Source organism: Ambystoma mexicanum, chromosome 14 (assembly GCF_040938575.1).
Source record: "Ambystoma mexicanum isolate Mex_15411 chromosome 14, UKY_AmexF1_1, whole genome shotgun sequence".
Lineage (NCBI taxonomy): Eukaryota > Metazoa > Chordata > Amphibia > Caudata > Ambystomatidae > Ambystoma > Ambystoma mexicanum.
In genome coordinates this window covers 309,121,690-309,148,969 of record NC_090940.1, presented here as the reverse complement: position 1 = coordinate 309,148,969, position 27,280 = coordinate 309,121,690, and the positions used below count along the sequence as shown (strand labels likewise).

General features: G+C 47.6%; 1 protein-coding gene across 2 annotated transcripts in view; it reads right to left on the bottom strand.

Annotated features, from left to right (window-relative positions):
• The window catches only part of GPR68 (G protein-coupled receptor 68), a 462,761-nt gene that overhangs the window by 214,912 nt on the left and 220,569 nt on the right, over positions 1-27,280 (bottom strand). The window contains exon 2 of one of the 2 annotated variants that reach the window (XM_069637442.1): positions 912-994. The exons of the other annotated variant lie outside the window; for it this stretch is intronic. The gene's annotated coding sequence lies outside the window, so the exon portion shown is untranslated. The remainder of the gene's footprint in view (positions 1-911; positions 995-27,280) is intronic. 2 annotated transcript variants of the gene reach the window in all.

Sequence of the window (27,280 nt, the reverse complement as noted above, 5' to 3'; positions counted from 1 at the left end):
ATGTGTGTGTCTGCTTCTACCCAGATGCATTCCCCTGTAGAGAACTGAATTCCTTGCATTCTTCTTCGTGAAATCAGGAGTGCGAGTTTAAAGGGAGAGGTGATGCTTTTTTTCTGTGGGGTTTCTTTCCTTCCTCCTATTATCGCGAGACTCCACCTGGTGAAGAAGTCTATATAACTTCGAAAGCTTGCACCACCTTGCCATCATATTTTCAGTTTGTACAATAAACTGGATTTTGTTTGAATAATGCTTGAAAGAGGAGGAAAGGCTTCTCTGGCAACATAGTTAGAGAGCAATCTATAGGGCATCAGTGGAAATAGGCGGTTATATAAATTCAGAATGGCTGGTCATAAACAGCATATACTGATACAAGACTACATCAGATGGATGTAATAAAGAATAAGACGCCATGAGTCATAGCTTCACAGAACTTTTTGGGAGAGTAAGAGTGAAACTAATAATTTCAGATCTAAAAAGGAATTCTTTGCATTTGTTTTGGACGTCAAAATGGTTCAACGCTTCAAGTTTTGGGAGTGAACGACTATCTTGACGGAGATAATGGAAGTCAATATTTGGGTCAGTGGAATGGTCTAGTCGGAGAACACAATGTAGGGCATGTGTTACTGCAGACCCTTCTCTCCAGTCTCCTTTCACTTTCAGACACATCTAATCCGAAGTAGAGAACTGGAACCCAGGCCATCCAGACCTACCACTCACATGCCAAAACACCAAACCTAGCCACGGTGCAGCAGAGACCAGAGCGAAACAACCGGCATGGCAAGAAACACACCGGATGTGGGAACCCACTACACTGAGCCAGCAGTAGACCCTGGAAATTCAGCCCTGGAAAATACCCAGCCCCTAGACCACCAAAGACTGAGGAGAAAAACCAAGCCATTTCCTATACTTACCGAGACGGTCCAGAGAAGTGGACCTAGAAACCACAATTGTATCATTGATCTTCCAGCGCCACCAGGGTCATTTCTCGGTGAGCCTGCATAGAGGAGATGGACAGAGATTAGCCCACTTTTAAAGACTTCCCCTTGCGCCTACACCTCCCAGGAGGGGAAGATAGGACAGGATTGGGTAGGGAAAGCTGGACAATTAGGACACAGAGAGAAATGTAAACACGGTACGGAGAACAGGAACTGTGGGTTATCCAGATGAGGTCAGTAGTGGCAGTGGAGGTGCACCAAGAGATCAGCAGGAGGAAGTAGCATTGTGTGGAGGAGATTTGTGGAGCAGGTGGGGCATTGGCTTAGAAGTGACAAAGATTCTGCAGTGTGAGTGGGCACGTGTGAGAGATAAGTGTATAGAAATTATATTGTAAGGATTGAATGTGAAGAGGTGGAAAGAGTGTAAGGAAGGTGGGTGAGTAGTGGTGTGGGAGTAGTAGTGTGGCAGGAGGAGTAGTGTCAGAGGCGGAGGAGTGTCAAAGGAGGAGTAGAGTGGAAAGAGGAGGAGGAGTGAAAAGAGTAGGAGTAGTAGTGGACGCAGAAAAGGTAGTCATAGAAAGTGAGATAGTAGTGGATGGAGCAAGGGAGCTAGTAGAGTAGAGAAGAGGGAAACAAACAAAAGGATGGAGGCAGGAGACTGGAGGAGTGAAATATCAGAGGGAAAAAAGGTCGCTGGTGAGGATTTAATTAATTAACCTTTTATCATGCGCTTAACACTGGAGACCCGTCTCTAAGTGCTGGACCTGGACCTGGTTTTAAACCAGTGTTGCTGTGTGTTTTCTAGCTTTTAAGACAAACTCGTTGCCCCCGAGCTATCCTCCCGGCCCTAGTTAAGTTAAGCCAGAGTTAATGGAGACGAAGCAGGTAGAGTAGCAGGGTAAGGTGGCCATGTGTGTGAGTAAAGTCGTACTGCATCCAGAGAGCAACTGCAAGGCACTACCCAATCCCTATCAGAATACTAACCTGTGGTGAGAGTAGGGAAAGCTAGGAAGTCCCCAAGGGAGTGATTAAGCCGACACTTAGGAGCCATTGCTAGTCCAAGACAGATATAAGAGGGTAGTGGTTAGCTTTCAGTAGAACTAACCGGAAGATATCCAGATGTCTGGGCTATGGAGGGGACTCGCAGGGATGGCCCAAGAGCCCACGACAGTTCAATAAAAACCCTTGAACTAGTCTTGAGACTCAAAGTGTTTTATTTCTGTGCATCATCTGCGACAGCATCTCAAATTCACAAATGGGATGCACAGAAATGAGACCTTCCCCTGCACCTGTTGGGAACTGGTGCAAAGCAGTACAGGGTTATTTCTGACCCAGACATACATTTTTCTTCAAGGAAGACAGAAGTGGTTCATACCAGTTGTTACACTTACATTTCTATCCCCCACACAGGGATTGTAACATTAGTGTCAGGAGTGCACTTCTGACAATGTATGCAAGGGGGGTTGGCCAGCATATCTTTTACAACGTCGCATAGCGCCAAGAAATTCGGAGGTCACCTTTGTGAATAAGGTGACCTGTGCATTTCTTCAAGCATTTCTTCAAGCGTCACAAGTTATAAAAAACAAAAATACAACACTTTGAGAATCTGTTCCTTTGTGATCTATGGAAATCTTGCTTCCGGGCTCCAATTTGTGGTAGGTTTGCCTTTTTTCTAGACTTAAAAACATGCAAAAGACCTCAAATAAAGCCTACTAAGATCAAGACGCTCACGGCTCAAGCTATGAGAATGGACAAGAAAAAAAAAAAGTGGACGCTTTTCCCTGCAAGCTTCAATAAATTTCTATAAAGCAAAAGTTGTGCCGGCCATAGTTTATGGCGCCGAAGCCATGCCAATGATTCCAATCCAACCTTGGCAAAAACTTGAAGGTTACTACTGGACGAAACTCTGAATCTGCCTTCTTCTACTGCAATTGCAGTAGTGAGAAAAGAGCTAGGCCTGACCTCGCTGGAAGGGACAGTAAAGTTAAATGGTCTGATGTTTTTTCGGAAAATCCAAACATCAAACCAAATACTGTTTGAACTTATGCGAGAAGAAACGAACAAAGGCTCAAATGCGATGTTGAATGGATGGAAGACCAGAAACATCGGTCTCTTAGAAGAAATTGGCAGCTCAGAAAAAGAACTAGATGCCAATCCAACAAAGACGGCAAAAAAACTAAAAGAATGGTATTGGTGTCAGACGTTGGACAAGGCGGGGAATAACAAACTCATTAAACATCTGCCATTGGACATCCAGAAGTTAAACCAACCGATGCCATATCTCATCAAATTCCCCAACAAGAGACTCCGTTCGACCTTCTTAAGAGCTCGGTTAAACCTGCTGAAAACCAACGAAATCCAGAAAATCAGGGGGATTTCGACAGATGACAAATGCAGGTTCTGTGAAAGAGATAAAACAACGGAAACCATAAGACACCTGCTTATCCAGTGGCAGAGTTTAGTAGAAGTAAGAAGATTATACATGGGACATCTGTTCACAGACTTCAGACTACAAAACGAACATTACTGGTGGAACATTCTGATGAACGGTACAACAGCCAAATCAGTCATCACTGTAGCAAATTTTCTGGAAAGCTTGAACTTGGACAAAAAACGCTAGGCCATTACAGGGGAAAGGAGCTACTAACTCTTTTCACTCGAAGGAGCAAACTCTAAACAGGGGCACTGTATGCCACTTCTTCAACTCTTTTTAGACGACGCAACACTTCTAAAAACTGGTAAACTCAGTTAAATCGTATAATAAAAAAATAAAATAAAGCCTTCATATGGCACACACTTTCGGTTATTGAAAAATCCACTGTGTAGGTAGACTGCTATATTTTTTTCAAGCACAGAATGCAGAGGGGCATTCGTATTCTTATAATGTCCTGTTAGGGTGTTATTATATATAATAACAAAACTAGAGGTGTTTTTAAAAAACACGAGTAATTGTGATTATGCAAAAGAGTAATCTATTTGGAATTAATTTCATTATAGGACATTAGGTTAACCACATTGTACATCATTCCGTAGTTCTGACCCTTCTGCGGTGCAGGGATGGACCTTGGTGGGCTGGTGAGTGTCGATGAGTCTTTGGCAGGCATAGGACACAGAGTAGGGATGGCTTTGTGGGTCAAGAATGGCGCTCAGGTCAGGTAAGCGACTGGGACGGGTGCCTCAGGCATGGATCAAAGATGGCCCTTGGTTGAGGCATGAAGATTAACTTTGCAAAGAACAATGGAACAGTGTTTTTCGAACAAAGTGACATCAGCACTAGCAGATTATACAATTATTCTGAACTATAAATGATAGGTCTAAAGGTCACACTGGTTATGCTATGTGACATTTATACAGTGCCCACCTGTCACTATTATAGCCTGGAAGAACTGTGGATTGTTGGAGATTTCGGTAGACAAGAACCTGAACGTAACAGGATAAGGCACTACATTACATTTCAGGAAAATAACACTTCCTTCAGCAGAAATGACTAGTAGTGGAACATTACCTTGAACAGTTTATATGGAAAACTTTGTGTTTGAATAAGTTAGTAAATTAGGGATTGCTTATATTGGAACCAGATTCCGGTTGTGGGACTCTGCCAGCTATTATAGGTAAGCTATGGTAAAAAGGTGGCACTGCATGCAAAGTGAATTGAGATGCGATTAGCCATTCCCGAAGCAACTGGTTGCAGTTGTGGGCTCTACGATTACATCATCAACTACATTACATTACAAGCAAAAAACAGCACAAACTCCATTTAATATAAAGACCTGCTCCTATTGCGAACCCTACATAACCCCAGGTTTCAGAAGGAAGTCTGGCAAGCCAGAAGAAGAAGATGGACTCAGGAATGACATATTACATGTGTTTAATTATAACTAAAAGAAAATTCCTCTCTGTTCCTATTGCTATGAGGGTTTTTTTTACCTATAAAGTAAACTAAGGGTGCATGTCAGGCATTAAAAAAAAGGCATTCCTCAGTCTGTAACTTATCTGCTATCTAGCACTAACTCTATAGTCAAATAACATAAAAAGTTGGTGGTGTTAGAGAGCCCAGTCAAGATGGCCGCAGGCCGTGAGCTCCCAAGCACCCCAGTCAATTCGGAAGGTATCCTGAGGCATCTGGGCTTGCCACTGTCACAATATTTGCTTCATTAACTATACAATTATGTTGGGCATCTTTTGAGGAAGTTTGGTGTTCCCGTGTGTGTTACCATCTGAGATGGAGGCAGCAATACTGGGTGCACAGTGAAGAAATTGTCCAAAGCGTCCTGCCAGAACTTGAGTTAGATAAGGAGACGAACGGGCCGGGAACACTCCCACCGGCGACATAAGGCATCCAGCTCTGACGTTTGTTCAATTGATCGGAGGAACGGGTGTGAGCAAATACAGTGCCGCCGGCTATGGGGAAGGAGGCGGTTGCACCCAGCGGGTGCACCACTTGGGAACTGCTACCCAGAAGAGGGCCTAAGTGTGTGCCGTGGCAGGGCAGCCACGGTTGTCCCAGTGGAGACGGACGGGAGGCGGTGACGACAGCAGTGGACGGGTGAGGAGGCGAGCCTTCGCCGAGGAGTGCCCCTGCATTTATGGATGTATGGACAGTTCTGAGGCATTGAACAGAGCAGAACCGCTGTTGCGCATTCCAGCGATCTCTGTGAGTGCGCCCTGTGAGGTCTGCTGCCTCCCCGTGAGATGGGAGTAGGCCAGGCAAGGCAAGGCAACAACAGAGTGGGGAGCAATAAAGGGCCTGGCGACTCGGTTGGGAGGTTCTGGGGGCATCGACTTCATTGTGGTGACACGGTACCTTGCGCACAGCGGCCATAACTGTGTGATAATAAGGGCTCACAAAGTGTGATGTGTGGCACATTGAGCCATTGTCCTCCTTGATCACATGGCAGCCCAGCTTCAGTTGTACTGGAGAAGAACCGGGTTCCATAGGTACTGTGACTTCCTGTCCTACGGCTCCACAAAAGGTAGGATTATAAGTCTGATCTGATCATATTCGGAAAGTGGGCACGTGCAACAGATAACACCCATATATGGAGAAAGTGGCAGGGAGTGGAGCGCTGGGTGTGCCATCCAGTTTGGAGATGCAGCGATAGCAGAATTAAGGCTTGAGGAGAGTGGCTCTACACCTGGCATGCCTGGCGTGCTGCACTAACTAAGAGGCAGGACCCCTGCACGGAGTGTCTTGCTGGACTTTAGCGTACAATGCGTGCACAGTGTAGGTGCACTCTACGTGGGCAACATCCCCAGTGGGAATGAACACAGAGCTGATATGGATGGCCGAGGATACCGGACTGATAAATGACTGTGGCGTGTCACTGCAGTTATTCATTTTGTGCCGGATCTGAATGTGAGCGCTACTTGCAGCACCACCCCAGTTGGATAGCATACTTTGGGGAGATCTGTCCGACCGGACTTTGAGGTACCTGCAGAGGCTAGGTGTGAGTTCCTAGGTCTTCCCCCCCCTCCTTTCAAATATATTGTAGTGGAGTAACCCGTGACTTTACTTTGTCCATGTATATGGTTGTGGATGCTGACTGAGGTGGTTGCAATACGTGACAGTGCACGACAGGAACATCCCAGCTACTATGGAGGGTGTGGAGGTCGAGGGGTTTCATGGGCTTGAGGTGGCAGAGGTGCATCGGAGGAGACTATGGTCAGTGCTATTTCACCTTGTACAGTTCAATCTGCTAATACATTCAACAAGACACAGAAGCGAAGTGCGGAATAGGCAGCAGAAGGGCAGTGCCATGTCTAAATTATAGAAAACTGGTAAGCACCAATTGCAGTTGCAGTTTGAGACCTCAACTCCGGCCGAACACCAGGCAATTGTGGAGGATTCCCCGGGGGGCACCTCTCAGTTCTCCTCTTTGGACCCTAGTGGAGTGTTCAGTGATATTAAAGTCATGCTTGCTCAACTGCAGGCAGCTATACAATCACTGGATGGGAAAATGGACACACTAAGGTGGACCACAAGGTGGACCACATGCAGCTGCAATTAGATAAGCATGGGGAGAGGCTGGATGAGGTTGATTGGCGAGTTTCGATACTCGAAGAATTTTCCTGTGCTCAACAGGAACTGGTCATGGTTCGGAGGGCTCTTATGGACTAACTGATAAGCAGGAAGATCTTGAATCATGCTCACACTGGAATAATCAGAGAATAGTCGGAGTGCCTGAAGCGGCTGACCTATGCAGTATGGAGCCCTTGGTCAAAGTCTGCGAGTGGCTCTTGGGAGCGAGGATTTCACAGAAGTGTTCATTGTGGAAAAATCTCACTGAGTCCCCAGTGGGAGGAAACAGATAATTGGGGCGCCAGCTAGGCCAATAATAGCCCAGATGATGAACTATTGTGATAGAGACCTAGCCCTGCGGAAGGCCAGAGAAAAGGGATCACTGCTATATCAGAGTGCATCAATCTGTCATCTCCCTGACTTTTTGGATAAAGTGCAAGCATCCAGAAGGAGTTATATCGATGTCAAGAAGAGACTCAGGGAGAAAGGCATGAAATATGCCATCCTCTTCCCTGCCAAACTCAGGGTGGAGCTTGAGGGGCGGGTGCTGTTTTTTCAAACCCCGGAGGAAGGTAACACATTTCTTGAATCACTGCTGAAGGTCTGCAGCGAAGAGAGAACAATGAACGGGGGAATTCCCCATGAAGTCGAAACATGGATTGGTAGTTGATAAAGATTATGGTAACACCTATTCTCAGAAGTGGCAAGGGTGGAGTAACATTACTGCAGTGGTGCAGAGGTGGCTGGGTGCTAGTGTGACCTCATGCAGAGGCATATGTTTGTGGGTTGAGGGGAGTGGTGGTAACTGGCAAGTTGGGGTTTTTGGTGGGGAAGAGGGGGACGGGTGGGAGTTGAATGGGTGTTGGGGGGCAGTGGTTCTGGGGGTTCACTCTCATATCTCTTTACTGTTTGATGGGGTGGTACAGTGTCACTGAACATACGTTGGGGAACCCAGGGATAATTATGAAGATGACACAGGATTATGGCTAAGATATTCAAATGCTTTGCTTGACATGGTTTCCGCCAAGATGTAAGGTTTTTAAAACGTCTACAGGCAAAATGTGGTTCTGGTATCAGATAGTGCTCCATTGCCACTGGACAAAAGGATTGGTAAACAGAGGACTTGCACAAGAGAATTTCTATTTCTTGAGGAAGCCAGTTTTGCTGCTGCAGCACCATAACGAAGGATACAATCCCTAACTCTGTATTGACAAACTTGATACATTGGTCACCAATATGAAACCACTGATTAATTGCATAAAGCCTTGATGTGCTACAACAAGCGCGAAACACATGTCTGCAAAAAATGCATTCTGAACAAAAAATAATGAGGTGCAAGGGCCCAAGATGTAGAGTCTTCCCTTTTACCTATGTTAGGGATTTGCCCAGGATTGCAGTTTGACCTATAGGTGGATTTGAGTATCTAGTTTGCAATGGAGGTGTCAGATTACATCTTCCGTTAAGTCTGCATACGATGCAATTTTGCATAGTTGTCTTACAAAAATAAAACTGGTACCCAGTGCTTTTTTGGAGAGTAAAACATTGTTTCTTCCCATGCAAATTAAGGGGCCCGCATTTATCTTGTCACATTTGGCCACACAAATCCTAAAACCGGCCCTGTCTGTATCTCTGGGTGTGCTTTGGGGTGGCATCCAGGTGGGGCTTGGCAGTTTACCTTCCTTCTCTGCGTTCTTGGCCGGAAAGCATCAGCTACTCATATGTAGCTCGGCATGGCAGACTCCTGGGTTCCCATATCCAGAAAGAGGAATCTTTCTTATTTTCCCTCCTGGTCTCGGGTCTCTGACCCACCATTGCCTGCACTGTGGTCGCGACACCAAGGAAGGCTGTCTTTCCATCTACATTTCTCGCTTGGCTGTGTTGCCTCTCTCAGCATCCGCTTTCAGGTGTCTCTGCTTCCTCGCTTCTCTTCACGCTACCACAGGCTCTGCGGTCTAGCGCTGCTCCGTTCCTCCAGGACATTGGTATGCTAGAGACTCGTCTCTGCGTAGAATTCTCTCATCTCAATTCACGATTCTACGGCTCTATATTCACGCTCGCATACACCAAAGGGGCGTGTTGCTGTACATCCACAGCTGACTTCAACTGGTCTCCAGCATTACCTTGAGCCAATAGTAGAAAAGTGTTGTCTGTCTCGGTTGCAGGCCATATAGTCGTACCATTCGCTTCTTCTATTCCTATATAGGCAAAAATTGTGTTCTTTGGAGGGAGTTCCTTAACCTTAAAGAAAAGGGAGTCCTTGTCCCGCATAGGGCAGCCACTCCCAGTGATGTCCCACTTTCCCTGACCCTGGGGAGGGTCTTGCTTAGCGGAATCACCTCCCTAGACTCAGAAGGGGGGCTAATCCTTGGGGAGAAGAAGGGGCGAATTGCCTAGATTGGTCACAGAAGTTAAACAAAGACACATGTTCTTTACAGTCAGTTTGAACAATCTGCTATTTGTAAAAGTGAAGACATAAAAGTACACCAGACCCACCAAGTCTTCTCTACTGCAGCAGCTAGGGACTTCAGCGCAGCAGCATAGTCTACAGATTTACCCTAGCTGCTCCCTAACTCTTACAGGCCTTTGAGAGCCTGACATTTGGGAATTTGGTTTCTCTACCCTCCATGTGAAAATTCATCACACTTAAGAATGCACATCTGTATATTGCCATTGCCAACACATGGAGGAGACCATGGCAGATTGATTCTTAAAATAGGTCATCATAAGCTTTCTTGATGCCTTTCCAGCATTCAACGGCCATCCCCTCAGTGCTCACCAGCTGGAGGAGTGAAAAGGAGAGATTAAGGCAGCTAGACTCTAGCAGTCAGGGTCTTTGCTGCCAACCTTAACAGGCCAGCCCTTCCGGCCCCTCCCCTGCTCTGAAGAACGTGGATTTCACTCCCATAGTCACTCTAAACTACAGAAAAGGTCTAAACCCAGAATCCCTTGCAGCTCTTGAGTGACAAATTTGATTATATAATGCCCATACAAATGGAACCATGAAGACAGACGAATACACCTTTCACGAATTTCACATTCATAAATGAACCTTTTCTTTAGATAAAATAAACACAAATAAAAAACCGAATGGGATAATTTCCCTTCATGTCCCCCACTGACTCCCAATACCCACTGTTAAGTGTCTCTGACTCTTTAAGGTGGAGAGCCGCACCTGGGGACATAGTCATGTGAACCATTACGTGGTACGAGGGACAAGGCTCATGAGGGAACAGGGAGTTAGTATGCTGTTAGAAAATAAAAAAGAAAGACGTTTATTTGAGGTCCTGGTGTTGCGTCCTTATTTGAGAGGCTGCAAGGCTTTGACAACTCGCGACAAGGCGAGTTACTGTCGCACACCAGGACCACCCTCCTTTCCACGCGAGCAATCCCGCCGTGTTGTGCCTGCTTGGCGCTGTTTCGAGGCTGTGTCTATGCCCCATCATCTGACACCGATACTAAATTCCTCCTACGAAGCGGGACCCGATCCCGGGCACCCGCTTTCCTCCTCCTCCTCCCGCAGACATTGTACAGTGCTCCCCAGGTGCCGCTGTGATTGAAGAGAGCTGTCTCGGTGCCGACAGTCTGCCAGCAGCCGGGACGTTTTCCAGGACACATGGAGCTCCAGGTGGGTAGCCCTGTCTTACGCTCATCCTGCAGCGCCTCCTATTCATACCACGGCACCTGAAAATCACGCTGCCTGCCTACAGCTGGTCCCTCTATGTTGGGCCTAGTCAGCTCTGACCTCCTGCGGCCTCAGAAGACAGTTTTGCCCACATCAAGCCCTCCTGGGCATTCCACTGCTGGTCCCTGCGTGTTGGGCCTAGTCAGCTCCTCCCCCCTAAGGCCTCAGAAGACAGTTTTGCCTGCATCAAGCCCTCCACTGCTTCATGGGTAGACCCATTCATGAGTGACACAGATGCCACAAGCACACAGTTGGTAGAAAGTTACTACCCACCACACGCCAGCTGCCATGAAGAAAGCAGGGCTGCCCCCCACAGCTCCTAAAGAACTACACTAACGTGGTGCAGCCAACATCACCAAGGTGTCACAACCACCACCATGAGCTCATCACCTGGGCCTGCCATACAAGCCCAAGCTGTAATAGCCCCTCCCATGAGGTCTACAGCCACCGCTTGGCACATGCCGCCTCCATATTCCACGATCCCGCAGGTGGACAAAGGCTTGCAGTGGGTAGAATGGCTGGACGACTTAAATAACTTTATCGCGGCAGCAGGTGAAGAAGACTCCTCGAAACTGCACAGTATGTTCCTCAACATAGCTGGCAACGAAATCAAAATGCTCATCAAGACCATTCCCACAGCAGAGCAGCCTGATTTTGCGGCAGTGATCACTGCCCTCAAGAAGAGACTGGTAATTGAACCCAATAGAGACTATGAAAGGTACATGTTCAACCAGTGTACTCAGAGGGTGGATGAGACAGTGGAGGAATTCATCACACGTCTGAGGATCAAAGGAGCGCATTGCCAATTCCATGCTTTCTCGTTGGACGAAACCATTCGCCTAAGGGTGATTGAGGGATGCCTATCACAAACCCTCAAGAAACAACTGCTCAAAAAACCGCTCTCCATTGATGAAGTCAGCGAAATTGATAGAATCTTTGAGAGAGTGGATGTACAAGCAACCCAGATGTCAGGAAACACCACGTTCAAGCAGGACAAGGGTGAGCTTATTGCAGCGGTCCAAGCAAGCAACCCAAAACTCGGAGACAGGAGCACCAGAGGGGGGTACCAGACAGCCCCCAGAATGCAGAGGCAGTGTTACTGCTGCGAGAAGGCGTTCCCACACTCAGGGACATGCCCAGCGCTCACTCAGAGGTGTGGAAACTGTAGCAGAGAAGGCTACTTCCAATGGTCTGCAGAGAGGACAGACCTTTTCCCACTATGTGCACGCCACCACCGCCACAATACCGAACGTATAGTCGGACCCCGCAAAGCCAAGCTTACCAGATGCGTCCATATCAGCAGGGGCCGAGACGCTATGTGAGAGTATTGGAGGACAATTACCCTGATGATGATGCACAAGAGCTGGAGGTGTACAAGCAGAGTTTGAGGATCAGAGAGGCGTATGATTGACCACCACAGCCACGACAAAGCCACTACGTGACACTATCCGACGGGCTGGAGTACGAGAGTGACCAGTACGACCAGTACACCCAGGATGAATATGTAAACCTCATCATGGATGAGGAAGAAGCTAGAGAGGCCCCAGAATACCAGTAGAGATATGTGGCAGACAGTTCCGTTTCCTGGTCGACTCAGTAGCCACCGTAAACATCATGGGAGAAAAAGAATTTCACCAAATCCACGACAAGCCGAAGCTAGCCCAACCGGTGTCCAAGATTTTCCAATGGGGGGCTGACCTCCCCCTACACTCCATCCATCAGATACTTCAAGCGCCGGCTCATCCACGTGATCCGAAGTCCAACCAAAGGGAGGGGCCTACTAAGCTACCGCACAGCGTCCTGTTTAGGGCTCATTGACATTCATGTCCAAGAAGACAACACCAAATGGGATAGACACTCACCCCAGGCACATCGTGGCCTATGCCAGCAGAGCACTGGCCCCGCCGGAGTCTGCCTACTTGCAGGCTGAGAAGGAGAGCCTGGCAGCTGTGTGGGCGTGCAAGCACTGCCACAAATTCATGATAGAGAAGAGATTCACCTTCATCATGGATCACCAAGATCATCCACAGGCCTGGGGGTGAGAATAACCCAGCTGACTATATCTCGAGACACCCAGCAGGCAAGCCTATGCCTCGGTCCGGCGACACTGAGTACATCAATTATGTGACCTCAAACGCACTCCCACCGGCTGTCTCACTCAAAACTGTCGCATCAGCCTCAGCAGCAGAACCCTTCATGGCCCTGGCAATCAGCCTTACAGAGAATAAAAGGTGGAGAGACTACTATTGCGCGGTGCTGACCACCCGTGGGTGTGCAGAGACGGGTTGGACAGACTAGCCAAGGTGCACACATAGCTGGCTTTGAAAGACCAAACGATACTTTTGAGAGGGTGCAGACTTGTCATTCCCGCGACACTGCGAGCCGAGGTCATCAAGAAAGCCCACGAGGGACATCGAGGAGCGGACAACACGAAGAGACAGCTCAGATGCCATGTGTGGTTCCCGTTTCTGGACGCTATGGTGGACTGGTGGGTGAGAAACTGCACAGCCTGTCAATGCACGGCCAGGTCTGAAGCCCCGATCCCACTCCAACCAATGCGAATCCCGGACCACACCTGGGGGAAAGTAGCTGTGGACTCCTACGGCCCTCTTGAATCGGAAGAGTATCTGCTACTCTTCATAGATGAACACTCGAGATTTCTGATAGTGACGAGGTCAACATCCACGGCTTTCGTGCAGGTCGCAGTGGTCTTCGATGAAGTCATAAGCGAGTGGGGAATCCCGGACACCATCAAGTCCGACAATGGCCCGCCATTCAGTGGGCATGAGTTTGTGACCTTTGCTAAACACATAGGCTTCACCCACCAGAAGATAACACCCCGCTGGCCATCAGCGAATGGGATGGCTGAGAGGTTCATGGCCTCAATCAAGAAGACCATGCAAAGGGCCCCCATTGAGGGGGCTGACCCCCACCAAGTGCTTGGTTGTCTGCTGAGGGACTACTGCAACACGCCCCACGAGGCCACCAATACGACCCCTGCGGAGTTGATGATGAAGTATCAGGTTCACACTTGCATCGTAAGACACCCGATGAGTCAGCCAGAAGCAGATCAACAGGTCATAGGAAGAGATGCTGAACGGAAGGAAAAAGCTTGAGTGGATACAGATGAAAGGAGGTGAGCCCGACCAAAGCAATTCCATGTAGGGGATGAGGTGTTGGTCCAGCAAGCCACAGCCAGAAAGACAGACTCTGCGGTTTGCCCCGCACCACCTATAGCTCACGGCCATTAAAGGGACGATGGTGACCGCAGTGAACTTGGAGAAAGAGGTGACACAGAACAGTTTATTGTTTAAACATGTTGTTAAGAGAGGATGAAAGGCCTCTGCCCCCTAATCTGGACCCAGAGTCTTGTGAGTCCTAGGACGACCTGTGGATTCCACCAGGGTCATCACGTTGTCATGTGGCCGAGCCAATCAGCAGTCCCGATTGCCTGTACGCAACCAACCATCAGGAAACCACTTTGTCTTGTCGAGGAATGCTGAGGGGAAGTAAGGACATTTGTCCGGGGCGTTTATTATGTGCCTCTGTCTCTTTAAGGCGGAGAGCCGCATGTGGAGATATAGTCATGTGAGCCATAACGTGGTACGAGGGAGGAGACTCACGGGGGAATGGGGAGTTGGTACGCTGCTAGAAAATAAAAATAAAAAGACGTTAATTTCCAGTCCTGGTGTTGCGTCCTTATTTGAGAGGCTGCAAGGCTTCAACACCCACCGCCAGCAATCTACACTAATCTAAACGTAGACATTTCTGTCACGATGCCTGCCCCGGAAAGCCAGACCAGGCCCAGCAACCCCGGAAGCAGGCATCATGCCACTTGAAGCATGCCCAAAAACCCCAGTTAGGGGCTCTTTGGCTACAGTCCTGGCGCCTTTGGCGCCAGGCTCATTACAGAAATCTTACCTGTTGCAGACCATGCTGCATACCTACCTGATGCAGACCATGCTGCACGAAGCCACAAGCCAAATGAGGCTTAAAGGGACTACTTTACCTCAGGGACTCCTTTCCTCTCGGGTGGGGCTGTGGAAGAATACTTACCTGGGACTTCTTCCAAGGCTATTTAAGCCACACCCGGACAGCCACACGTGCTACGTGTTATTCTGCTTGCTGCAGCGTAACGCTCACCGTGTCTTCAGCAGCTCCAGTCTTCAGCCACACCCGCTTCAGCCCTGGAACACCTGAAACAAGAAAAGGAGAAGGAGAAGAGGTCAGAACAAAACCCTTACCTGAATCCTTGATCCAGCACATCGTCAATCTGGAAGAGAGAAGCCTTCTCAGGTGCATTGCCACGCACCTCGCAGAGCCGCGCTGAACTCACCAACCGGGGCTGCATTCCTTTACTCCATCACGAATCCAGCATCTCCAGGCCATTCTTCAACACCTTGGGGAGACAAGAACAGATAGGTGAGCAAGGGCAATACAAACCACCCCCAAAGACTTACCTGATTTACCACAGGGGGGGTACTCACCTCATCTCGGGTCGGCGCAGTCAATTCCGCATCACCGCCGCACCCCAGCCCCTAAGGGGAAAAAACAAGGACAATACAACCTAACCCCAAAGACTTACCTGATTTACCACAGGGGGGTACTCACCTCATTTCGGGTCGGCGCAGTTAATTCTGCATCATCGCTGTACCCCTGCCCCAAAGGGGAGAACCACAATAGACTTACCAGGATCTTACCAATTGCCACTTGGAACTCTTCTGGTGGTTTAAATCCGCAACCTGCAAGGAATCTGGCAGAGTGAAGATCAGACTTTTGAACTCTTACGAACAATTGGACTTAGAGTCAATACTGGAACTCACAAATTCCTCCACGCCAGTGAAGTAACTGGTCGTCTACGCGCCCCTGCGCTCGACGCAGGATGGAGAGCTCATCTTTCCAAATCTTCAGGTGAGATTAAGAGGGAACTTCAGGAGTGTTCTGTGGGCAGACAAGGGGAGTGGGAAGGCGCGTTAACGCTCAGATTACGGGAGGTTAATTCGCTTTCTCCATTGCAGAAAGATATTCGTACGAGTCCAACAAACGAAGCTAAGTGGGTCTGTCCAGTTTGTCATCTCGGCTCTACGTGTTACTCTGGTGGAAGCAACAGCGGGCCAGTCCAGATCGACGCCCCCATGGGAATCAGGTGAGCGTAACAGAACGCGAAGCCTACCCACAAATACCCACCTGGGCGTCATGGAGACCTCGGAAACCGATCAGTTGGCCCAATTATTAGGGGAACTAAGGGCCGAAGTGCATTCCGCCCGCCAGGAAACCAATGCCCTCAGGAGGGAATTGATAGTGTCAAAAGAACGAACTGATGATTTGGCCAGACAGCTATTACAAAGCCAGGCTGGACAAACACCTCTACCTGGACTCGGGGCCAGCCCAGCTCCGGTGCCACCGAGTAACCCGGTGCAGATAAACCTTCCTGGAGCTGTTCCCTTGGCTCCGCCTGAACGCTTTGCCGGAGACCCTAAAAGGTTTGCTATATTCATGAATCAATGTCGCTTACACTTTTTATGTAGACCTGGAGCTTTCACAAACGATCAAGACAGGGTAGCTTTTGTACTGTCATATCTCAGCGGAGTGCAGCGGACTGGTCCATTCCGCTAGTAAATCAGGATGACCCGATTCTTCGAGATTTCCAAGGTTTTCGAACTAGCATGGAAAGACTGTTCGCCCGACATTCCCAAGGACAGGCTTTGGATAACGAACTTTTATCCTCACGGCAAGGTAATCAGGATCTTTTATCTTACATTGCAACTTTCAATAGATTAGTTGTGGAAACCGAATGGCCTGAAGCCAAGCGAATTACATTATTCCATCGAGGGCTTCGGGGAGAACTCAAGGATGTTTTTAGACCAAGTCGTGAACCCGCCTTTAGACTGTGCTGAATATATAGATTTTGTGGTCCAGTTAGATCACAGACTTCAAACCAGAAAGGCTGAACCAACCAAGTTTGAAAACAAGGTCTTGGTTAAAACCTACGTACCCTCGAAGGGGGTAGATGCCTCAGAACCCATACAAATTGGGGGGGTTAGAGGACCCTTGACCCAGAAGGAAAGGGAAAGAAGACGGCAACAGCAACTATGTTTATATTGCGGAGCTACTGGTCATTTCCTTCGGAACTGCCCTGTAAAACCACCCAAGAAAACTATAGGAGCAGCAGACCACTTGAAACCTGACTCGGGAAAACGATCACGCCCGGCAAGCGTAGAGGTCAGCTTGCCGAGCTGAAAGAAGGACACTCTGACCTTGCATTTCACCATACCCATGTTCCTTATAGATCCAGAGCAGCCATCACGCATGCACGAGGTAAAAGCGTACGTAGATAGTGGAGCCATAGGAAACTACTTGGACTACGGATTGGCTTCCAGGATGAATCTACCTCTCACCCGAAAGACCACTACCGATGTCGTCACCACTGTTGATGGAATGAAATTGCCTCTGGGCCCGTAACTCATTCCACTGCAGAGATTGCTGGGTCATGATGGACACCGAGAGGTTATGGTGTTTCATTTAATCAAGGCTCCACAGTTTCAACTGATACTGGGAATCCCTTGGTTGGAAAAACACAATCCCTGTATTGATTGGCGAGAGAAGAAACTAACCTTCCCAGAATGTGCTAACACCTGTTACCCAAAGAGAACTCTAAATTCAGTACTGGCCCCAATAATCCCAGCTGCCATACAATTACCTGCTGAATACCAAGACTTTCAAGATGTCTTTCAAAAGGAGCAGGCAAACACCTTACCACCACACAGATCGTATGATTATCAAATAGATCTCATACCAGGAGCACAACCACCTTGCAGCAGAATCTGTGCCCTCACGGAACCTGAAAATCTCCACTTGCGCCAGTACCTAGACCAGTATCTTGCTAATGGCTTCATCCGCCCGTCCAAGTCCCCTGCATCTTCCGCTTTGTTCTTCGTGCCAAAAAAGGAAGGCGACCTTAGAACATGCATTGACTACCGCGCGCTGAATCAGATAACTATCAAGAATCGGTACCCATTGCCTTTGATCCCTGAACTACTAGACTAGGTAAAGAACGCTTGTATATACACAAAACTAGACTTTCGGGGGGCATATCATCTGGTACGCGTCAAAGAGGGTGACGAATGGAAGACTGCTTTTCGCACCAAGTACGGATTATTTGAGTACCAGGTGATGCCTTTCGGACTGTGTAACGCACCAGCAGCCTTCCAGTTCTTCATGAACGATGTCTTCCGAGAGCTCATCGATGTTTGTGTAGTCGTTTACATCGACGATATCTTAGTATACTCCCTATCAGAATCCGATCATGTAAAGCACGTCCGAGCAGTCCTAGAAAAGTTACGCCAGTATAAGTTATACGCTAAACTGGAAAAGTGCATCTTTCACACTTTTCACGGAAGTGGATTTTCTTGGATTTATTCTGACCCCGAAAGGAATCCGGATGGATACACGGAAGGTGGACGCAATTCTTAATTGGCCTTCGCCAAGCTCAGTCAAAGGAGTTCAAAGCATGCTCGGCTTTGCCAATTTCTACCGCAGGTTTATCCCGGACGTCTCACACATTGCACATCCCATTACAACACTATTACGAAAGAATAAACGCTTTACATGGACAGAAGAAGCCGAGAACACCTTCCAAGAGTTAAAAAAGAAATTCACGTCTGCTCCTGTATTACGACACCCGCGCCCAGAGCTTCCCTACATAGTGAAAACAGATGCATCCAGTTCAGCTATGGGAGCAGTGCTCTCCCAAAAGGATCCCGAAACTAACCAGCTGCGCCCAGTGGCGTTTTGGTCAAGAAAGTTTTCGGCTCCCGAATTAAATTATGCTATAACCGACAAGGAACTGTTGGCCATCAAGTCCGCCTTCAAGGCTTGGCGGCACTATCTGCTGGGCGCCAGGCATACCATTACGGTCATCACTGATCACTGCAACTTACAATACCTAAAGGTAGCCAAGGCCCAATCTTCACGCCAACTCTGTTGGGCATTGTTCTTCGCCGAGTTTGATTTTGTAATAACCTATCGACCAGGTTGTAAAAATGGAAAAGCTGACGTCCTGTCCCGAATAGGAATGGGAGAAACAGAAAGAGCTTTAGAACCTGTACCCATAATTCCTGAACAGAGGATGCTTGGTCTGACATCCATACACTCTCTGGAGGACATTCAAGAAAAGGTCCATCAACTCTTTGATTCCGATGCCTTACAGGGCTGGGCAAGGAAAGGCCCAGAGTATTCTGTCACCAACAATCTACCTTATTACCAAGGCCGGCTATTTTTGCCACTAGAGGAACTACAGAAACTTGTCATTTCTCATTACCACGACACCTTGATGGAAGGACATTCTGGCATTGCTAAAACTGAAGCCAAAATCAAGAAACAGTTTTGGTGGCCCACCTGGCGAAAAGATGTCAAGTTGTTTGTCATGTCTTGTGGCATTTGCGCTCAAAATAAAGGGGAAAAGAAAAAACCCGCTGGATTATTACAACCGTTAGACATACCACCTACTCCTTGGCATACCTTGTCATTAGACTTTATCACGGATTTACCCCCGTGCAAAGGTTATAACACCGTTCTAGTTATTGTAGATCTTTTTTCTAAAATGGCCCATTTCATTCCTTTAAAAGGAATACCTTCAGCTTCAATCCTGGCCAAGGAGTTCCTTGAAAATGTTGTCCGTTTACATGGCTTTCCTTCTGTGTTAATTTCAGACCGGGGAAGTCAATTTATTTCACATTTTTGGAGGAAGTGCTGCCAGCTGGCACAAATTGATGTTAGGCTTTCAACCAGCCACCATCCCCAGACCGACGGTCAAACTGAGAGAACCAACCAGACTCTTGAGCAATACCTACGTTGTATGCTACATCAATCTGAGGAGGATTGGAAAGACATTCTTTGGATCGCCGAGTATGCATACAATAATTCTGTACACTCAGGAACTAAACAAAGCCCTTTTTTTACCATACATGGTCACCATCCTCGAACTTCAGACTTAGATTCTCCCCAGCATTTAGAGATGCCTGCGGTGGACCATCTCCACGCTGTTATCACACAAGCCTTTAAAGAGGCGACTGCACATTTACAAAAGGCTAAGGATAAATACAAGCAGGATGCTGATCAACACAGGAGTGAAGCACCGCAATACCAAGTAGGGGACCAAGTATGGTTAGCCACCAAGTACTTACCACTCAAGGGAACACGGACTTTATTCTATTAAGGCTATTATTAACCCAGTGGCCGTCAAGTTGGACCTGCCTGGTCATATGCGTGTTCATCCTGTTTTTCACGTGTCTCTTTTGAAGCCTGTGCAACCAGGAACTAGACTAACCACTCCACCTGAACCTATCCTCATAGACGGGGAACCCAAATTCGAAGTCAAGAATATTTTGGACTCTAAAAGGGTGAGATCAAAACTCTTCTATCTCATTGATTGGAAAGGTAATGGTCCACAAGAAAGATCTTGGGAGCCTAGTGACCATGTGCATGCACCTCAATTAGTGAAAAGGTTCCACCAAGAATTTCCAGACAAACCAAGGCCGAGAGGGAGAACAGCTTTAGGAGGGGCCTTGAGGGGGAGTGCTGTCACGATGCCTGCCCCCGGAAAGCCAGACCAGGCCCAGAAACCCCGGAAGCAGGCATCATGCCACTTGAAGCATGCCCAAAAACCCCAGTTAGGGGCTCTTTGGCTACAGTCCTGGCGCCTATGGCGCCAGGCTCATAAGAATAAAGTCAGTCCTGGCGCCATGGGCGCCAGGCTCATTACAGAAATCTTACCTGTTGCAGACCATGCTACATACCTACCTGATGCAGACCATGCTGCACGAAGCCACAAGCCAAATGAGGCTTAAAGGGACTACTTTAGCTCAGGGACTCCTTTCCTCTCGGGTGGGGCTGTGGAAGAATACTTACCTGGGACTTCTTCCAAGGCTATTTAAGCCACACCCAGACAGCCACACGTGCTTCGCATTATTCTGCTTGCTGCAGCGTAACGCTCACCGTGTCTTCAGCAGCTCCAGTCTTCAGCCACGCCCGCTTCAGCCCTGGAACACCTGGAACAAGAAAAGGAGAAGAGGTCAGAACAAAACCCTTACCTGAATCCTTGATCCAGCACATCGTCAATCTGGAAGAGAGAAGCCTTCTCAGGTGCATTGCCACGCACCTCGCAGAGCCGCGCTGAACTCACCAACCGGGGCTGCATTCCTTTACTCCATCACGAATCCAGCATCTCCAGGCCATTCATCAACACCTGGGGGAGACAAGAACAGATAGGTGAGCAAGGGCAATACAAACCACCCCCAAAGACTTACCTGATTTACCACAGGGGGGTACTCACCTCATCTCGGATCGGCGTAGTCAATTCTGCATCACCGCCGCACCCCGGCCCCTAAGGGGAAAACAAGGACAATACAACCTAACCCCAAAGACTTACCTGATTTACCACAGGGGGGTACTCACCTCATTTCGGGTCGGCGCAGTTAATTCTGCATCATCGCTGTACCCCGGCCCCAAAGGGGAGAACCACAATAGACTTACCAGGATCTTACCAATTGCCACTTGGAACTCTTCTGGTGGTTTAAATCTGCAACCTGCAAGGAATCTGGCAGAGTGAAGATCAGACTTTTGAACTCTTACGAACAATTGGACTTAGAGTCAATACTGGAACTCACCAATTCCTCCACGCCAGTGAAGTAACTGGTCGTCTACGCGCCCCTGCGCTCGACGCAGGATGGAGAGCTCATCTTTCCAAATCTTCAGGTGAGTTTAAGAGGGAATTTCAGGAGTGTTCTGTGGGCAGACAAGGGGAGTGGGAAGGCGGGTTAGCGCTCAGATTACGGGAGGTTAATTCCCTTTCTCCATTGCAGAAAGATATTCGTACGAGTCCAACAAACGAAGCTAAGTGGGTCTGTTCAGTCTGTCATCTCGGCTCTACGTGTTACTCTGGTGGAAGCAACAGCGGGCCAGTCCAGATCGACGCCACCGTGGGAATCAGGTGAGCCTAACAATTTCTCCTTTTTGCAGGGAGTTTGTGGTTAACAAATTGCATTTTCCTTAAAATAAAAACGCTGGTGTGTTAATATAAAATGTCGGAAAGTGAATAGATACCATCAACCAATATCATCTGGAGCTTTACCAATGTTGCTCATGCCATGGTCTTTTCAACTCAATTTCAGTGAAATAGATTTTCATTAGAATTACTTAGAATGTCTATCTTGTTGCACATGAGGTCAAAATAGGATGTCAACCCGACACTGCAGGGAGCCACATTTGAGTTGGTCACAGCACAAAACGTGGAAGCAGGCGGCTGCCAAAGTATAAGAGGCTGGGTTCCTGGCCATTTCTGAAAGTCGATGTGCATCTCCGCTTCTGCCATGCACATGTGCATGACTTCGTAACCAACTCCCAAAAACCTCAATGGGATATTTGCATTGCATAAGGGCAGGCCCCGAATTGGGTAGGGGTGGTCGGGGCTCAGTCATGGCATGGTGCAACACAAACCATTATATGCTAGGGCACACAGACCTGATAAAAGTGAATGAAAAGATTCTTAAAGATGTTCTTTCATGGGAGGGGTCGCCATCATCAATGTTCAAACCACGTCTCCCGTGGCAGACATTTGGAACTAGAGTATTTGCGCTAGTGTACTCTGAAGGGAAAGCACAATATAGAGGATACATGGCTTAATGTGTGCAATATATTTTATTGAAGTCTTTTGTAGCCCCTGTATTAGTGATGCCATGGCCTGCTGGTATGGATCCTTGTGCATCAGGCTGGGTGAAGGGGGGCGACCACAGGAACCACCCATCAGACCAGCTGGAAAGGAAAGGGTGTGAGGCAACCTGCAAACCAAAGATGTTTTACCAATCCATTACACAGGAGATGGGCATTATTGTAATTAACAAAGCCAAGCAATTATCTGAGGTCACCATATAGAATGACACCAGAGGAGTGATCTTTGGGGTCTCAACAGGGACATGCATTTTTGTGGAATCCATAACAAAGCCCCATAGCTAAACTATACTCCTAGGCCTACTGCTTGCCATTCTCCTGCAGCAGTTTTCCTGATCCAGCCCTCCTGTAGGGTCCTGTTCGACCTACCCAACTCACCCCCAAAGCAGTCAAAGGAAGACCCCCAGGAGCAGGCAAGGACAGCAGTTCCCCCTCCAGCCTCATTCACAGCCACCACCCAAAACACCCAGAGGCAAAACATTAGCCACTTTTATAAAGGCAGTTTTTGGCAGGCCTGTTCTCCAACATCACCCTCCCAATCTTCCCACGCTAAAACACCCACACCTAAAGGCATGATAACACCATAAAAAGATACACTACACGTGCACAAATATATCACCAATATATACACAGGAGGCTGCTGCAGTCAGCCACTACATGGGCAAAGTTGTGGCCTTTAGAATGTCATGTTCATTGTTCCCTTTGATCTGATGCCCCATTGGGTTCATAACCTGTGGGTCAGCTGTTGGGACCTGGCACACATCTATTGTGTTTAACAATGAGCCAGTGTTAACACACCGCAGGGGCCAGGGTGCATTATCTTCATGGCAGCCACCCCATGCCCAGGTGGGGTGCCACTTTCACCAATGGAGTCCTGGATGACATACTGCCTTCATAGTGGAGCCCCATTGCATCGCGGTTTGCCACCGTTACCACCGCTGCAGGCCCATCTTAGGTTTGTCCTTGCAGTGACCTATTGGCAGGGGGGGCCTCACACACAGACCCCGTGAGAGGACTGGACTTAATTTCACTTCTTTGGGGAGCGGGGCATAGCAGGGGGGAGGCCATCCCCAGTTTTAACCTGTGCACTGGCATACCCAGAATGCAATGGGCCCACTTACCTGCCGCTTCACCCAGGCATTGTCCAAGGACTTGGTCTTCTGCACCCACTCAGACTGTCCCATGGTGGGCATCTAGCCTCCGAGGCCACTTCAGCTAATCCTGGGCCATCCTGCTCACACGGCCTGGGGGCATACAGGCCACCGGCTCCTTCTTCCTGCCTGGGCAACCACGGCTGCAGCCCCATCTCCCCACTCAGGGCCCGACTTACCCAGGGCGGGGAGGGGGCAGAGGGGGACCTTCTGGACTTGCCCAGCCTAGCGCAGGGGCAGACCGGCTCATCCTAAGGCCGTGTTGGCACCTGAGCTGGAAGCCATTCTCAAATGCCACTGCTCCTTCATACCCACTCCCTCTTAGATCTTTATTTCCGACGTTTCTTTTTTTCCTTTAAGGCTCTTTTTCTCTCAGCGGGGAATTGGGCCAGGATTACATACACTTGTCAATAGAATGAGTTCATACAATTAATTGTTAAGAATCATGGGTTTGCTTTAAAAGAACCAAGAGAGGGTAATCAGCATATACATATTTTGATTTATTTCGTTTTATTTTTGAATAGTTGTGTTTCAGTCCATTTTTGACTGCCGACATTTAACGTAACTATTAAAATAGGTTTCAGTCTATTTCATGCCAAGTACGTAATCTAGACCAGTCTCGTTGGCCACTCCATAGACCACGTGTCTTTTAGGCCCCACCTCCAAATATTGCTTTGATACTAATTCCCCGCCCTCTGGATTTCTTATGCGATTCCCCCTGCTGAATTGCGCTGCAAGGAAATGGAGGATAGATCGATTGACGAGCAGAGACGCATCATATTTGAATCATTTATATTTTTGGATTCAGTCGTTTGCTAGGCAACATTAGTTAGCCAATAAACGGAGAAAATAGGACTTTTGGCCACAGAATTGCTGTTCTGGCGCCATGACACACGGCGCTCCGGTTTTGCGTTTTAGCAGAGAGGCCAAGGGTTACACAAGCACAAAACAATGTTTGGGAGTGACCCACTTGAATTCTTAATAGCACATAATTACTAATTACAATAATGTGTCTGGTAGATTTGAAAGCAAGAGGCTTCCCAAGCATCAATGTCGTTTTTCAATGATTTAATCGGACTGTTCATTTCATAGTTGTTTGAACGCATCAATCAATGCTCACTGCTTCCGTTAGACAATTAGATCTTTGCCCCAACAATGCAGGATGCTGCTCATGCCTTCTGCAAACAACTGCAAGAATGGGTACAGTAGGCACCAACAACAAATGAGTTAGTTCAATGTGCACTCTTCCTTCAAAAGGGGATTCAGCGTGCATGGTTCATAGTAGATGCAGTCAGCATGAGTTGAAATTAGAGTCATTAACACTGGCCAAGTTTTACGATACACCAATGAACGTTAACAAGCATCACAGGTTCCATCAACAACAGTGAGTTTTGAAAGTATACCGATGGACACCGCCACATGTTTCGATGCTACGGGAGTGGATGTACTTCCCCGGGACATGTCACACTAGATATATTTCTTCTTTCTCTATCATTACATCTGTAACAGCATAGTCATAGTCACTAATTCATCCCTCCCACGTCTTCGTCGGGATGTTTGGTGTTGTATAATAAAACCCACTTGATCAGTGTTCACTGTGGGTAGAACTCATTCATTCTTGGGTCTGTCTCAACTTTGCAGAATTTCCAGTGGTGAAACCCTTTGCGTTCATTGCATGACATCTTTTTCAGCCTATGGGCGTAGTTTAGGGCATAACTGTTGATAGTACGTCCTCCTGATATTATCCATCAGGCCAAAACTCTGATAATTCGGTCCTGATCTACAATGCCCTCCTGGTTAGGTAGAAAGCTAAAGCCAAGGGTAGCACAAGCACTAGCTTTGCCAACCTGAGACTTACCCTCTCAAGCATGCAACCACCCACATAAAACTGGCAAGCTCTTAAGAGAACAAAGTCTGATGTTTCAGCTTAGTAGGGCTAGCTCAAAGAGATCCCAGGGGAATATGGTTCGGGTGGGAACGTGCAGGTAGTGGGTGACTATGCTAAGAGGGATTAGCATGTTCAGGAGCGGTCAATGGGCCAAACACCAACAGGCTGTGTGTCCCGCGGCACATGTCATCCCGCTCTTAGCTTCACTTTTCATGACCATAGGGTGTACAGGCAACACTTTCAGTGCCCTCACATCTCCCAATTTCCAATATTAGACAACAAACTAAGTGTCTACTTGATTCTAATACCTTTTGTCAGCTAGAGAATGGATATCCCAGAATCCTATGTATGTGATAAAGTGGATTGGAAAAACTACACCACATGCATGGAATAATGGCTTCTGATGTCAACTAAGAAGTCATTTAAGATACAATTAGGGGGCTGCACAATGCAAACTCTGAAAGCAAAGCACAAGCCTAAATACGTTAGGGTTAACTGGAATAACCAAATGAATGCGTCTCGATGCAATGACATGCAGACATGGGAAAGACTATGTGAATATGTACCATGCTTTAAAAATGACTTGATGCATACGACCAACAGTCAATTGGTGATGTGTCACTGCTCAGTGTGCATGTTGTTACTTGAAATGTCCACAATTAAAAGGGGCACCTTTCAAACAGTAGAAAAATTTCTTAATTGGAAACTAAGCACATTTAGCTACATTAATATTGTAAACATCTTTATAAGGTTATTAAATGGAGGAGATAATATTAATGATAAGTTGGATCTTAAACAACTGTATTTTATGCTGTTTCATCAAAAACAGTTTCTTCTAGTCAGATTTCAAGCATTGGCCTTCAGAATGGACACATTTAGTTAAGACGTTAGCTCAGCTAATACAAGAGGCCAAACTAGTGCCAAGACACGATTGCCGTTCTCTAACCAAACCAGTGCCATTGCCATGAGCAGCCAGCAGAGCAAGGGTTCTGAAATGGCTCTTTGATGAGGACCAGTGGCTGGTAGCCACGGTTTCCACACCCAGCAAGACTGCACTAGTCGCCGACGTCAAGATAAAGAAGTACCCTTGCATTGCATTGTACCAAAGTATGTCGACAGGCCAGTGACGCCACAGTGATGGCAATTGCTATGCAAACGTGTTTTACAAAAAAAGAGCGGAGTAAAGCGGTTCGTCTTTTGACTGGGGCTGAGTGTGTTCTGGTGAAGTTGGTCGGTTTTAGGACAATCTGTATATTCTCTGTCGTCATTAGCACATATTTCCTGAGATTGACGACAGATTTCACACCATTTCTGTATCATCGGTAAACATTATGTCCCAGTCCCAGTGAACATCCGTTTGCGTGTGGATCCATTCGAAAATTTGGTTCAAGGCACCATGCATTGGCATCAAAAGCTAAATGAAAATAAACAATGGTTTCTACGGACACTAAAGGCCTTTTGCAGATTGCAAAATGAAGTTGAAATCTTTGCTGCCTGGTGTGCTCTTCCCCAACAGGTATGCCATCACCTACCAAGCAGAAGTTGAAAGCGCTGCTAAGTGAGGGCCTGTTTTTACATTTTAATAAAACCAATAGCAAATAACCTTTTTCTGTTTAAGTTTATGCATATTTATATTTTATATAGGCTTAGTCCTGGTATCACTGGACCATTCTTTGATGAACTTGGGCAATCCCTTGATTCACTTTCCACTAAACATCACCTCATTCTCATTAAGGTGACTTTAACCATCCCTCTCCAACCACTTGTCAGAAATCTGAACTTCAGTCTTTTCTTAGTGACCACGCTATCCATTCTTCTCATAACCTACCCACCCTCACCGGGGGTAACTCTTTGGATCCCTTATTCATCTCAATCTCT